The sequence below is a fragment of the Salvia splendens genome, chromosome 4 (assembly GCF_004379255.2).
Source record: "Salvia splendens isolate huo1 chromosome 4, SspV2, whole genome shotgun sequence".
In the NCBI taxonomy this organism is placed as follows: Eukaryota; Viridiplantae; Streptophyta; class Magnoliopsida; order Lamiales; family Lamiaceae; genus Salvia; species Salvia splendens.
In genome coordinates this window covers 24,767,454-24,772,799 of record NC_056035.1, presented here as the reverse complement: position 1 = coordinate 24,772,799, position 5,346 = coordinate 24,767,454, and the positions used below count along the sequence as shown (strand labels likewise).

The 5,346-nt window shown below is 35.1% G+C and overlaps 1 long non-coding RNA gene across 2 annotated transcripts; it reads left to right on the top strand.

Moving 5' to 3' along the window:
• The first annotated feature begins 428 nt into the window (after positions 1–428).
• Positions 429–1,559, top strand: LOC121801288. Of its 2 annotated transcripts, none has more exons than XR_006050577.1 (2): positions 429–1,144; positions 1,261–1,559. It is a non-coding gene; the product is annotated as an uncharacterized LOC121801288 (long non-coding RNA). The 2 variants fall into 2 exon arrangements; XR_006050576.1 differs by having other exon boundaries at positions 429–1,165.
• The last annotated feature ends 3,787 nt before the right edge of the window (positions 1,560–5,346 follow it).

The window sequence follows — 5,346 nt, the reverse complement described above, 5'->3', positions numbered from 1 at the left end:
ACTCTCTCCTCCCTTTCCTTCCTAAAACGAATGGAAGACTCTCCAATTGGGGAACGTCGAACCCTAGGTGGGAGTCGAACGAGCGCCGTCGCGTTTCCCCCTCTCCGGCGAGTCGATCTCTGGCCGTCGTTCACTGCCATCCCTAGCCGATGCCGCGGCTGTGAGGCCGTCTTCCTCGCCGTCCCGGTGCCATCGGAGCAGGAAAGAGGAGCATCGCCGTCGAGCTTGACCTCTGACCACGCTGTCTTCTTCAGCACAGCATGCCCAGCTGCCTCATGGCAGCTTTCGTACTCCGTCGTCCCTCGATCTCACTCGAAGCTAAGTTCCCTAATCTTTTGTCGTTTGGTGTAGAATTTCCTTATCCCTAAATTATGCTATTTTTAGGATGTCTAAGTTGTAGGTTCAGTCGGGAAAATTCGACCGTTGAGCTCGATTGCAGTGATTTTACTATACGCCTACATTCGGGTTATGATTTAGCATGCCTTCAACAAGATTTAGGCGATGGCTTGTGAGGATAGTATCATATGGTGTTGCTACTGTTTTACTTGTTCATCTAGTGTTATTATCATGCTTAAGTTCTGAAACGATGGGGTCTTTGCATGCTTGAGATTTACATGATGATATGATACTTAAATTGAGCTTGAAACGGAGGTGGGGTTACCTTCTCTTGCACTGTTTCTGCTCCCCACTCCTAGCTTCAATCTCTCTCCCTCTCCAACTTGATAACGTGCTTGCTGAGTATGTTGTGGTAGAAGGGGTGAGGCTAAGGGGACTATACTATATATATAAGGGTTTGTGTAACTGAAAGCCTGCAAGGCTGGTTGTTTGTGCAGAAAAAGGGTCCCTAGGTTGATTGTTCATTGGCTGATTGCAATAAGGCAGGGCATGTACTCGTGAGAAATAAATGCAATTCCATCCTCATTTGTTACTCTACTGCAGTGGCCTCAGTCTCTCTGTGTCTTGCAACATTCTCATTGAGTTTTTATGCGGCTTTTTGCAGGTGTACAACTCTGCAATGTGGTTAACTGATCCCTGCGGCTGGATCTCTGCAGAGCTGCTGTGGCTGTGGATTTTCCTTGGCTTGTAGCAGCTGGGTATGGACTGTGGAGCGCAGGAAATGCAGCCCTCCATACTCCTAAATTTGGTAACTTTTGGTCTTCATCAAGTAAAGCCGTGTTGCCTCTTATCTTTACTTGGTTTGATGCTAATTGCCTTAGTATCTTGTGCGTTTATTTTGTTTAATTAGTTTGTATTCGGCAGGGAAAGAGGGCTGATCACATCCGGCTGTCAACTGGATGCCCCGGGCCCAACGGCCGTCGACAATCGGGCCGAAAACCAGGCCTAAGGAAGGGGCCGAAGCTTAGCAAATTCTAAATTGTAGTAGGGTAGTGTTTTTCCAAGCTTTCTTTTCCTTCAACATGTACGAAACGTTTTATAAAGTTAGAATGTATTATTTTTCCTTCATTTTCATTGTCACCCATTTGTAAGTTAAGACATAGTTCGTAAAGTAACATGTATTTTATTTACTTAAGGAATAAACGGACACATTCCCATTTTTATTCGATCCTTGCTCGTATCTTTAAATTTCCATATCTATGTTAGTTACTAATCGTGGAATTCGAACATATGAATTGTATAATTATCGTACTTAAGGTATTTAGGAAGAGGCATTCGCTTCACGTCCCTTTAATTACTTCATAATGTTCGAGTAATTAGATCGTGACCATTACAGAGGCGGTTTTGATCAGTTATTTAGTCAAAAGTTTAATAATATTTATTTTTTTATATATTATAAATTATTTATTTTGTATAGTTTATGATATTTTATATAATATGATACTTAATATAATATAAATATATTAATACAAATAATTGTAGGAGTATTAAATTATTTATTTGTGTTTGGAAATTTTTTTATAAAATGTTGTGGGGTTAAAGTATAATTTAAATAAATATGTAGGTAAGATTGAAAAAGTAGGTGAATTTAGAATATTATTTTGGGTTTGTGTTTGGTGTAAATGGTTGGAGTAGAATTACTGTTTAATGTGACAGAACTGGAAAAAGGTGTTTGAGTTTGGTGTAAATGGTTAGAGATGGCTAAAGAGATGGCATAAGAGGTAGCATGAAAAGAAATCATATCTCATCTCAAATTGTCCTTTTATCCGTTTCTTGAAATTACACTGTAGCTATTGCATTTCACTTTATGAAGTTTCTAAAATTTGCACTGGGATCCCTCATGCTTATGTATTTTCGAGAAGAAGCAAGGACTTGCCTGATTTACGGAGAATGGTTGCCAATCGAAGAACTTGTCGAGAAATTTTTTGAGATGCAAAGAGAGCGAAAAAATGAGAGAATGGGAAGAAACAACGACTCAAGTTTGTGCAGAGAGAGAAAACGATATCTAGGTTTAAATTAAAAGTAGTACCTTTATATTTAATGGGTTCGACTATCGTATACACATATTTATTTTTTCATGGAGTATTTATTTAATTTGTTTTAAGAGAAGGCGGTTTTAATCAGTTATTTAGTCAAAAAGTTTATTAATATTTATTTTATTTTATAATATAAACTATTTATTTTGTATAGTTTATGATATTTTATATAATATGATACCTAATATAATATAAATATATTAATACAAACAATTGTAGGAGTATTAGATTATTTATTTATGTTTGGAAAATTATTGATAAAATGGTGTGGGGTTAATGTATAGTTTATTAAAAAATAAGTGAATTTGAAATATTCTTTTGGGTTTGTGTTTGGTGTAAATGGTTATAGTAGAATTACTATTTGATGTGACAGAACTGGAAAAAAAGAGTTCGAGTTTCGTGTAAATGGTTGGAGATGACTAAGGAGATGGCATAAGAGGTAGCATGAAAAGAAATCATATCCCATCTCAAATTGTCCTTATATCCATTTCTTGAAAAGTTATACACCTGAGATGCAGTTGCACTGTAGCTACTGCATTTCACTTTATGAAGTTTCTAAAATTTGCACTGGGATCCCTCATGCTTATGTATTTTCGAATAGAAGCAAGGACTTGCCTGATTTACGGAGAGTGGTTGCCGATTGAAGAACTTCCTGAGAAATTTTTTGAGATGCAGAGAGAAAGCAAAAAAAGAGAGAAGGTGAAGAAACAATAGCTCAAGTTTGTGCAAAGAGAGAAAACGATATTTAAGTTTAAATTAAAAGTAGTACATATATATTTAATGGGCTCGGCTATCGTATACACATATTTGTTTTATTATGGACTATTATTTAATTTGTTTTAAGAGAGAGGCGGTTTTGATAAGTTCTTTAGTCAAAAAGTTTATTAATATTTATTTTATTTTATACTATAAATTTTTTATTTTGTATAGTTTATGATATTTTATATAATATGATACTTAATATAATATAAATATTTTAATACAAATAATTGTAGGAGTGTTAAATTTTTTATTTATGTTTGGAAAATTATTGATAAAATATTGTGGGGTTAATGTATAATTTATATAAATATGTAGGTAAGATTGAAAAAGTAGGTGAATTTGGAATATTCTTTTGGGTTTGTGTTTGGTGTAAATGGTTGGTGTAGAATTACTGTTTGATGTGACAGAACTAGAAAAATAAGTTTGAGTTTGGTGTAGATGGTTGGAGATTGCTTAAGGAGATGACCTAAGAGGTAGCATGAAAAGAAATCATATCACATCCCAAATTGTCATTTTTTCTGTTTCTTGAAGAGTAATAAAGCAAAGATGCAGTTGTATTGTAGTTACTGCATTTCACTTTATGAAGTTTCTAAAATTTGCACTGGGATCCCTCATACTAATATATTTTCGAATAGAAGCAAGGACTTGCCTGATTTACAGAGAGTGGTTGCCGATTGAAGAACTTGTCGAGAAATTTTTTGAGATGCAGAGAGATAGCGAAAAAAAGAGAGAAGGGGAAAAAACAACGGCTCAACTTTGTGCAGAGAGAGAAAGAAATCTATGTTTAAATTTAAAGTAGTACCAATATATTTAATGGGCTCGGCTATCGTATACACATATTTGTTTTATCATGGAGTATTTATTTAATTTGTTCTAAGAGTGAGATGGTTTTGATCAGTTATTTAGTCAAAAAGTTTAATAATATTTATTTTATTTTAAACTATAAATTATTTATTTTGTATAGTATTCATTGCTTTTGCCCCTTCTTTGAGTATTATTATGTGATCTTGGTCCCTCTATGGAGGTAGTCATTGAAGGGGTTGGCAGCGGAAGCGTGCATGAAATCCAATCACATAAATTTGATCTATTTAGCAGATTATTTAGACAAATTCTATTCGCGTAATTATCACATGTATCATGCTCATAACTTAACTTAAAACATGCTATAGCATATAAAATCCCTAAAACATGCTCACTACAGAATTAGCCAATTTACCTTGTTGATTCAATCAAGAATCGATGATGGCTTGCTCCGTCTCCACGTGAAGATCTTCAGTACTCGACCTCTGATCTTCTGACTGGTGTCCCGGACTGTATACTGATATTTGTGTGGGCAAATCTCACCAGAATACTAGGACTCGAATAATGAAGACAGAACTCAGCTCACGGAGGGAGCAATTTTCGAACTCTCTCTCTCTTTGTCTAGAGGGGAACGAAAATTCTAGCACTAATAATTATGTTTTATGTCTCCTTTATTCTCCTATTTATATTAAGTGACATATTGGGCCCAGTCAGGGATCTAAGGAATAATTTGGACATGACCTCACCCAATTATCTTTTTACTTATTAAATTGAACCCACAATTTAATATAAGCTTATATTGGAATATTACAAGCAGCCACTAAAGAAGTAATATTGCACTGCATTTCCAAATCCGAAATTACAAGTATTCCAGATTTCCTTTTATTTGTTTAATTCATTTCCCGCGTTTAAGATAGAAACATCCATTAATTAATTAATGTCTGCTATGGACTTAATTAATTAACATATTTTATTCTCCAAGAGTGGACTTAGCAAGAAACTCTTATTTATTATTCATAGAGTAATTAAACTCCAACTAGCTAGGTTCCGAATAATAAAACCTTGTTTAGAGCTCCTCTTGTGGATGTTATCAAACGAGACTCTCCTCGCGCACGATTCAACATAATAGCAATCCTAGCACCGCTAGATAATGATCACCACTACCCAATATACCTGGATCGTTGGGTGATGAAAAACCCGCACCTTTGGTAAGTCAAAGTAGTAGATACTCAATATCGTATGCTCAATGCTAACATACATTGATTAAGAAATTAATTATCAAGACCTCGTCTTTCAGTAGATAGCATAAAGACTCGTCTTGCTGTTAGATCCATTCAGTGCTATACCACAC